At 45.0% G+C, this 9,548-nt stretch overlaps 1 pseudogene; it reads right to left on the bottom strand.

The window, feature by feature from the left end:
* Window positions 1-217: 217 nt before the first annotated feature.
* On the bottom strand, window positions 218-3,228 carry LOC119296167 (annotated as a pseudogene).
* Between the last annotated feature and the right edge of the window lie 6,320 nt (window positions 3,229-9,548).

Here is a 9,548-nt window from a genome sequence, read left to right as displayed (position 1 = left end):
TGCTGCCAGACAGCAAAGACTGCAGGCTCTTTGCCATCTGCTGGCAGACGGCAAAGACTGCTGACAGATGGCAAAGAGACCAAATAGGCATTAATTCTGTTTCTTCTTATATCCATTCATTTTCACAGAAAATCAAATGCGCGCGCGCGCGCGCGCACACACACACATATGTATATATATATATGACCAATATAGCATATCCAACACATGTTACCAATAGTAGCAAGTTTCGTCCATACATATATACATAGTTTCATCAATATTACACAGTTTCATCCATAGGTAGAAAGTTTCACAAGGTCAAAACAAAAACTAAAGACAAGCACTCCATATCTGAAATTACAAGAATGACCTAAAACTAAATATCTATTTTCCTAAAAACTGTCTTATTACTAAGATCTTCTCTGGATCTTCTTCTTTTCTTCCAAACTGCGTAACAAAAACACTAAGAAAGAGAGAATGGGTTAGGAGTAGAAATGTAGCATTTCACTTGGTGAAATGCAATGCTGTAGGAGCCAGCACTTGAGATCAACACCAGAAAGTACTAATTTTTGAGGGATATCCAGATCGTGCAGTAATACATTAAGAGCAAATTTTGTCGCTTGAGATATTCGATGTAAAACAGGGCAATATTCCAGTCATTCGACGTAAAACAGGGCATTATTCCAGTCATCCTGCAAGCTCAGAAATATGTATGCGATTAACATGGATCCTGGAATAAGATTCCAAATGGTAACCAAGAGCTTAGTGCAATACAAGCAGAAGATCTACACGAGGAAGTTTTGCCCTATATCCTTGGCAAAGCTAATTTAATTATGCGAGTGTGCTTTGATTCCTTGTTTATCGTACTCTGGGTATACTTCTATCAAATTAATTGAGCATAATACAATCCAAAACAAATGGAAGTTTGAGAAGGCAAATATTCTTATATCACAAATAAAAAAATGGTATGATCGGTGAGCTATAAACCAATATAAGATATATCAAGAACAAAATCGATGTGGATGTTTCCTTGTTGTGGATGACAAGGTAGACACAGGTTTGTTCAGGGAGAAATTCTGTTGCTGCTCCCTACCTGTCGGTGGAGGAGTGTTCTTCACAAAGATGAAGATGACCTTCTCAGCACCGAGCTTGATCTGCTTCCGGACAACGTACACAAACTGTCCAACTGTAAGGTCAGAAGGAACAAGGTACCTGTATAGTTGGGTGACGGCTATTAGAATATAGAACAACTGATGGTCGTTAATGGCCAATCTCATACTTCGATGTAACATGAGACGAAGTTTTGATGCATTAAAAGATCCCCTGTTTTTGGACCATAGAGATGTGGATTCAAATAGTACATGTTTAAGTAAAAACCTATGCAAATGGTGCACCACACCAGCAAGTACCAACCCAATTTCCAGTGAACACTGATCCCAATCCAGTCGTTGAAACAACTGGAATAAATTGTGTCCACAAAATACCCACAGGCCACACACAATACTATTGGTGAAATGGTTAGAAATGAATGGCATCCACTATCCTGAGTTATCAGCAGGAACCCGTGATGCAACTATGCTAATTAAAGAACACACGAGAGTAACAGCGCATAGTGGTAACTATTCATACAAGCCTATAGGACAACCTTAACAACACCAACTGCTAGTTGTTTAAATAGTATGAAATGAAGATGGAGATATTCTAATCTACAAAAAGGTTTAAATAGTGTGAAATGTTTGAGCAGAACTAACTTTTTCTTGTCAATGTCAGGAATATCACTCTTCCCAGCCTTCTCAACGATCACCTACATTACAAAGTTACAGATTAGATCAATCAAATCACGGGTAAGGAAACAGTTTATACTGAACAATAAATAACAAGTATAAGATTACATGAATTATGTTGGAATACTTCTCCCGTATGCGTTTAGCCTACGCCGGCCTCCTGTCTGCAATGCAGTAAACAGCAAAATCTTATTCTGAACTGACTAAAAGGAAAATGTATCCTCAGAATAACTTAAATATCAAGGTTGAAGCTGATAGAACAAGAGTAAATATTATGATGTAGAATCAATAATGTTCAAATAGAACTGTAACTAGCAGATCATTACAAGTGATGGAAATCGTAAAACTGCTAAAGTAAAGGCATACAATTAGAGTAAAACATACATGTCAATAGCTAATGATCAATAACCAATGGTAAAAGTCCACGTTTATAGAGACAACTCATAGAATTATCTCCTCTCAATATCACTACAGGACCCTTTGACACATATCCAGCGAGAAGAAGGATATTAGGCTACCAAAACTCATAGAAGAACTTCCTCTCAACCAGTGTTCGAGGATATAACTGTAAGTTCCTATTCTTACACAATGCAATAGAACGACCCACAAAATTGTTATACAAATTAATTCTTCCACCAAAGAATCGTTTGCAGTTTATCAACCCCCAAATTAGTTTAGGGAATGCAGCATGATGATCAGAATCATGATTAGCTACAAGAACAATCACAAGCTCATTTTTGTGTTCTAAAGCTCGGCGTGCTTTGGGTTTTTCTCCCCTCAAAGGAAATTAGCATGCTATTATGCAGATAACTGCTCATCTACCGAATTCCTATGAATCCTTCAGTTATTCCAATAATTCGTAAGGTCAACCACCCAACCCACATAATATTTCGCCATCTACCGAAAAAACCCCGCATAATACAACAGATAGCACAACCTCCATATAAGACGAACATCCCTAATTCGGCGAACTTCCATAAGAAAACAGGGGACCATGAGAAGACGAGACGAACCGAGCGGGTGCCCCAGCTTGAATGAGCTCTTCGCCACCGATCTGCCTTGGTTCCTGCAAGCACCAACCAGGTAGGGAGAAGCAACAGAAACCCCCCCAAACCGCGTCATTGATGGTGACAGTGCCGCCCCGCACCCGACCTCCGCCGCACGGCCATCCGACCCTGCCCTGCAAGGTTCCAAGAGGTGAACACTATCAGACCTGGTGGATCAAGGCGGTGGTTGCAGCGGCAGGGTTATGACCGCGGGGAGCATGCCGGCGGCGGTGGTGAGGAGGATGAGGAGGAGCGGGAGGAGGAGGGGAGGAGGAAGGGGTATTTCCTTGGGGAGGAGCTGGGCGCCGCCGCGGAGGGCGAAGGGGGCCGAGGCAGCGCGCGACAGGAGCGAGGTCGCCATGCGTGGGTAGGGTTCTTGCCTCGTGGGCTTCTAGAAGGTTCAGGAGGGATTGATGGGTGGGAATGGGGGATGGGAGGTGGACCGTGAGGTAGGGTGGGCGTTGATATTGACGTGGTGGGGTAAAACCGTGGTTAATCCGGACGAAAAGGAACCCCCACCCCTCTTTGCCTCCTGTCAACAACAGATGGCAAAGAATCTTTGCCGACGGCAAAGAGGTAGGGTGGACCATTGCAGTGTACTGACATCCAGTGGACTCTAACAGCACCTCTTTGCCGTTCACTGGAAGATGGCAAAGATTATTTGCCATATGCCAGTAGACGGCAAAGAAATGTGTTGGTGCTCTGGTAACGGGGGTCCCCAGACTTGCCTGCATGTGGCCTGCAGTGTGGATCAAGCAGTGGCCCAGTACGTCTCGTCTACATCAACCCAAGCTCAAGACCCTCGCGAGGGGCTAAGTCTTGTGGGGCGGATGACGCAAGGCTTCCTCAGGGGCGGCCTCACCAGGCAGGCTCGCGAGGAGGCGGAGAGATCAAGGCAAGGCTTCCTCAGGGGCGGCCTCACCAGGCAGGCTCACGAGGTGCTCGTGACGCAAGCCATAACGATCGAGACCAGGCGGGCGCCAGGCAGGCACCAGCCTGCGCAGTGTCCTCGTTTCCTCTTTGGTGCAAAGGGAGCAAGCGCAGGCGTGGAGTACCGAGGCGTCAAGTAAAGGTTACCATATTGGTGTAACAAGACAAAGACCAGCAAGACGGCAGGACGGATGTCACCGTGGAGCCCAAGACGGCGTCATCACCAGTGCCTTTGGCAGTCGAAGACCAACTTTAGTCAGGATAACTTGTACTAGCTGTCCCCTTTCAAAATGGCTGTTGTTGGCTCCCTTTCCGCTCAATATTTGGGAAGAGGATCAGGGCCTCTATATATAGAGATAGCCACTACAATAGAAGGAATCGAGATCCCACCTAGAGCCAACAGAGACGGAGCCATCCCTCTCCAACCGCACCAACTCAAGAACACCCCTCACGAGGATGTTCTTCCTCTGTACTGTTCATCATCAGCCCCAGAGGCAATCCACCACCACACACTAGAGTAGGGCATTACACCACAACGGTGGCCTGAACTAGTATAAACCTTGTGTCCCTCATGTTGTTCATCGTGTAGCTTAGATTTGCGGTGAGGTGTTGGAACGTGGATTGGTAAGGGAGTAGATCTTCGTGCGCACCCAGAGTTCGAACCTTAAGGGTTTTGTCGGAACCCAATATCCGACATTTGGCGCGCCAGGTAGGGGTGCGCCGGTATCTTCTTTCCACGGTTCCGTGTTCCATCGTTTCGTCGCATCCATGCCAGACGCTCGTCGAGCTCGCGCCGAGCGTCCGGCTGCTCTCGCCGCCCGCGCGCGCCCAGATGTCTCCCGTCGGTGGGCCTCCTCATTGTTCTTTGTCGCCTGCCGCAAACGCCGCCACCGGCCCGGCGGGGAACGAGCAGCAAGCGTCGTTGCTGCATCCCTCGGTGTGGCGGGAAGGCCGCACCGCCACTCCGTCGCTAACTCCAGCTGGTTTGTCATCTCACGCTCGTCGTGGTCCAACGGACGCGCAGGCCTCATTGCTTCAGGCACGCGAACTCCTGCACTATCGCCCCATCGATGACCTCTACGAGGAGTGGCTCACTCGCATCACCGAGCTTGTCAGCGCCGCAGGGGGCTCTCCTGCGCCATCCCTCTCGCTGCCTCACCCTCCGTCCTGCATGGGTGATGCAGCTCAGGAGGCGTCTCCGCCACCTCCTCCCCAAAAAGGTGCCCTGGCTCCAAGGTGCGCGGCCCCTGGACGAGACCCACCGCATCCAGCGCACGAGCGACAAGAAAGGAGCTGCCAAGAAATCCCTCGGCCCCAAGAAGGCGCTCTGAAAGTGCAACTATCCCTAGGTGGTTTTGGTAATTCATAACAACATATAGCTCATTGAGTTAATGCTATTCTAAGACTATTATTTCAGGAAAGCTCAATGAATGGCATGGCATGGATGATGAAAGTGAATCCCTCAAAATATCAAGGACAAAGGATTGGCTCAAGCTCAAAAGCCCAAGACACTTTATTTTACATTTTAGTGATCCAAGATCACATTGAGTCTATAGAAAAAGCCAATACTATCAAGGAGGGATGAGGTGTTGTTTAATGAGCCTCTTGCTTCATGTGCTTAGTGACATGCTCCAAATACCCTCAACTACTTTCTCACATCCACATATGACCTAAACCCCAAGTCAAAATCGGTCCCACTGATTCTTTCTATCCGGCGCCACCGAGTTCAAATGTCATAGCCACTGCCACAAACCCTAGGAAAATCGGTCATAGCGATAGGGATCTCGGTCTCACCGAGATGGGATTGTAATCTCTCTGTTTCCCTTCGTAACGTTTCGGTCGAACCGAAGTGAGCGATCGGTCCCACCGAGATTGCAATGTAAACTCCCTGTTTCCCTTTCGTAACATTTCGGTCTCACCGAAATGAGCGAATCATTCCCACCGAGTTTACCTGACCAACTCTCTGAAAAGCTTATTACCAAAATGGGTCTCACCGAGTTTGTGTAATAGGTCCCACCGAGATTACGTTATGCCCTAACCCTAACCATATCGGTCCTACCGAGTTGCATGTCGGTCCCACCGAAATTCCTAACGGTCACCAGGTTTATCAAATCGGTCTGACCGAGTCTGTTGAATCGGTCCCACCGAGTTTGGTAAATTGTGTGTAACGGTTAGATTTTGTGTGGAGGCTATATATACCCCTCCACCTCCTCTTCATTCGTGGAGAGAGCCATCAGAACAAACCTACACTTCCAACTTACCATTTCTGAGAGAAAACTACCTACTCATGTGTTGAGGCCAAGATATTCCATTCCTACCATATGAATCTTGATCTCTAGCCTTCCCCAAGTTGCTTTCCACTCAAATCTTCTTTCCACCAGATCCAAATCCCATGTGAGAGAGTTGAGTGTTGGGGAGACTATCATTTGAAGCACAAGAGCAAGGAGTTCATCATCAACGCACCATTTCTTACTTCTTGGAGAGTGTTGTCTCCTAGATTGGCTAGGTGTCACTTGGGAGCCTCTGACAAGATTGTGGAGTTGAACCAAGGAGTTTGTAAGGGCAAGGAGATCGCCTACTTCGTGAAGATCTACCGCTAGTGAGGCAAGTCTTTCATGGGCGATGACCATGGTGGGATAGACAAGATTGCTTCTTCATGGACCCTTCGTGGGTGGAGCCCTCCGTGGACTCGCGCAACGGTTACCCTTCGTCGATTGAAGTCTCCATCAACGTGCATGTACGATAGCACCACTTATTGGAACCATGACAAAAACATCTGTGTCTCCAATTGCGTTTGAATCCTCCAAACCCTTCCCTTTACTTTCTTGTAAGTTGCATGCTTTAATTTCGGCTGCTCATATACTCTTTGCATGCTTGCTTGAATTGTGTGATGATTGCTTGACTTGTCCAAAGATAGCTAAAATCTGCCAAACTCTAAAATTGGGAAAAGGTTAAGTTTTTAATTGGTCAAGTAGTCTAATCACCCCCCTCTAGACATACTTCAAGGTCCTACAAGTGGTATCAGAGTTTTGGTCTCCATTTGCTTTGATTTCCATAACTTTTGGTGGTCATAGCCTTGGTTTCACAACCTAGGAGAGTATGGTGGCTAGTGAGGGAAATTATCACCGTAGAGGTCCTTACTTTGATGGTACTAACTTTGCTAGTTGGAAGCATAAGATGAAAATGCATATTCTTGAACATAACCCCACCATTTGGGATATTGTGTGTATTGGCTTGCAAGGTGAATTCTTTGATGGAAGAGAGCCAAACCGTGAAGCTAGCGCGGAAGAATTGAAGAAGTTGCAATACAACGCTCAAGCTTGCGATATCCTCTTCAATGGCTTGTGCCCCGAAGAATTCAACAAAATCAGCCGTCTTGAGAATGCAAAGGAAATTTGGGATACTTTGATTGATATGCATGAAGGTACCGACTCCGTCAAGGAATCCAAGTTGGATGTGCTCCAAAGTCAGCTTGACAAGTTCAAAATCAAGGATGGTGAAGGTGTCGCTGAAATGTACTCTAGGCTTGCCCTTATCACAAATGAAATTGCCGTCTTAGGGAGTGAAGAGATGACCGACAGATTCATCATCAAGAAGATCCTAAGAGCATTGGATGGAAAGTATGATACCGTGTGCACATTGATCCAAAAGATGGCATACAAAGATCTCAAGCCAAAGGAAGTCATTGGAAGAATTGTTTCTCATGAGATGTCACTCAAGGATAAGGAGGAACTTCACAACAAGTCAAGTGGTGCTTACAAAGCCTCATGTGAAGCCCCCACATCATCAAGTGAGAAACAAACCTTCAATGAAGAATTGAGCTTAATGGTGAAGAACTTCAACAAATTCTACAAGAGTAGAAGCAAAGAAAGAAGCTTTAAGTCAAGATCCTACAATGACAAAAGATCTTCTAGTCGAGAGCGAAATTGCTACAATTGTGGGAGACCGGACACTATTCCAATGAGTGTACGACACCCTACAAAAGAAGAGAAGATTCTCCAAAAAGAAGAAGCAAAAGAGAAGAATCACCACCAAGAGAGAGGAGAAGTAGAGAGGATCATTATGAATGAAGACCCTCACGAAAAAGCAAGGATTCGGAAAGGAAGGACAAGTGATCAAGGAGCTACACAAAACGAAGACATCAAGCTCATGTTGGTGAATGGGTATCCGGCTCCGACTCCGACAATCACTCCGAGAGAAGCTATCACTCCGACTCCGAATATACTCAAGATGAAGGTGTTGCCGGTCTAGCACTTGTGTCAACCAACTCCTACGACATATTTGACTCACCAAATGAAGGAATTGGAAGATGCTTCATGGCCAAAGGTCCAAAGGTAACACATCCCGAGTATGTTGATTTCAATAGTGATGAATATGACTTGCTAGGTGATGATGATTTACTTGTTGACAATTCTAGTGATGAATACTATGATGAAACGTCAATTAATCATGCTAATCAAGATAAAACGAATGATAATGATAAGGAGAAGATTGAGCTTCTAACTAAAGAACTAAACACTCTTAAGTTAGCTCATGAAACTATCTTCGAAGATCATCAAGAACTTTTAAGGGCTCATGAGAAGTTACGCTTTGAAAAGCTCAATCTTGAGCAAGAGCATGAGTTCTTAAAAGCAATCAATGATGATCTCCGTAAGAAAAGTTCTTCTTACATTGCCAAGCGTTTACTCTTATCTACTTGCATGCCTCAAGTCAAGTCTAGTAACAAGTACAAGAAATATCCTTCCTCTAGTAGTAACAATAATAATGCCAAATCCAATATTGTTGCTTCTAGTACTTCTCTTGATTCCACTAATGATTATCTTAGCCAAGTTACACTTGAGCAAGAAAATAGTTTATTGAAGGGAATTATAGAGAAAGGTGTTTACAAGAGCCTTGCCGGGAGAAAGAAATTTGAGGAAATTGTATGCAAGCAAGGAAGGCACCGGAAGAATCAAGGTGTTGGTTTTGAACGAAAGTTCAATGCCAATGGAGTTGAGTGGGAAGAAGATCAATACCCCAAGACAAAGTTTGTTCCTCAACAATAGAAGTATGATCCTACTTGCTTCAAGGGAACACAAGCACAAGATGATCTTCCACCACAAGACCACAAGAAAAAGGCAAGGACAAGCTTCAAGAGGAAATTGATGCATTTGAAGAAGCACCTAAGGCCTCGGTCAAGTGGGTTCCCAAGACTACGTCAAGTTCTACTTCATCAAGTACAACTACAACTCCAAGGATTCCCATCAAGATGATGTGGATCCCAAAGAAGAAGAACTAGAGAGTTCTTGAGGGTGACTCCGCCAACATTCTTCACTCATATCATTATGGCAAGGACAAGTGCAATCAACTTCCACATCTTGCACTAGTTCAAGGAGTCACAAAACCTCATGTTGGTAAGGCAAGGGACAAGGTAACCTAATGATTTCATGGACATCATCTTGTGTGTGCATCACTCTATGTCTATGGATATTCTTGTTTGTTCCTTGTGGGACTAACCCATGCAGGTATGTTGAAAGTGCAACTCACTCCAAAGGATTGCTCCAAATGATCTACATCAACATTGAGCACCCACATCTTCAAAACCTACATGAAGTCATCATCGACAAAACCCAAGGTTAGTTCATCCCTCTAAAAGGGGATCTCACATCTAGGGGGAGCTTAACTCTAAGAATTGAGTCAAAGCAACTATAATGGTGTGAACACATCAATGCATTATGTAAAAGTGGTAACCCACCTGAGCTTAAACGATGAGTATGACCTATGATCAAATGTTCTCATTTGACTCCTAAGTCAATATACTCATATA

The sequence above is a fragment of the Triticum dicoccoides genome, chromosome 4B (genome assembly GCF_002162155.2).
Source record: "Triticum dicoccoides isolate Atlit2015 ecotype Zavitan chromosome 4B, WEW_v2.0, whole genome shotgun sequence".
Classification (NCBI taxonomy): Eukaryota; Viridiplantae; Streptophyta; class Magnoliopsida; order Poales; family Poaceae; genus Triticum; species Triticum dicoccoides.
This window is presented reverse-complemented; position numbering and strand designations above follow the sequence as displayed.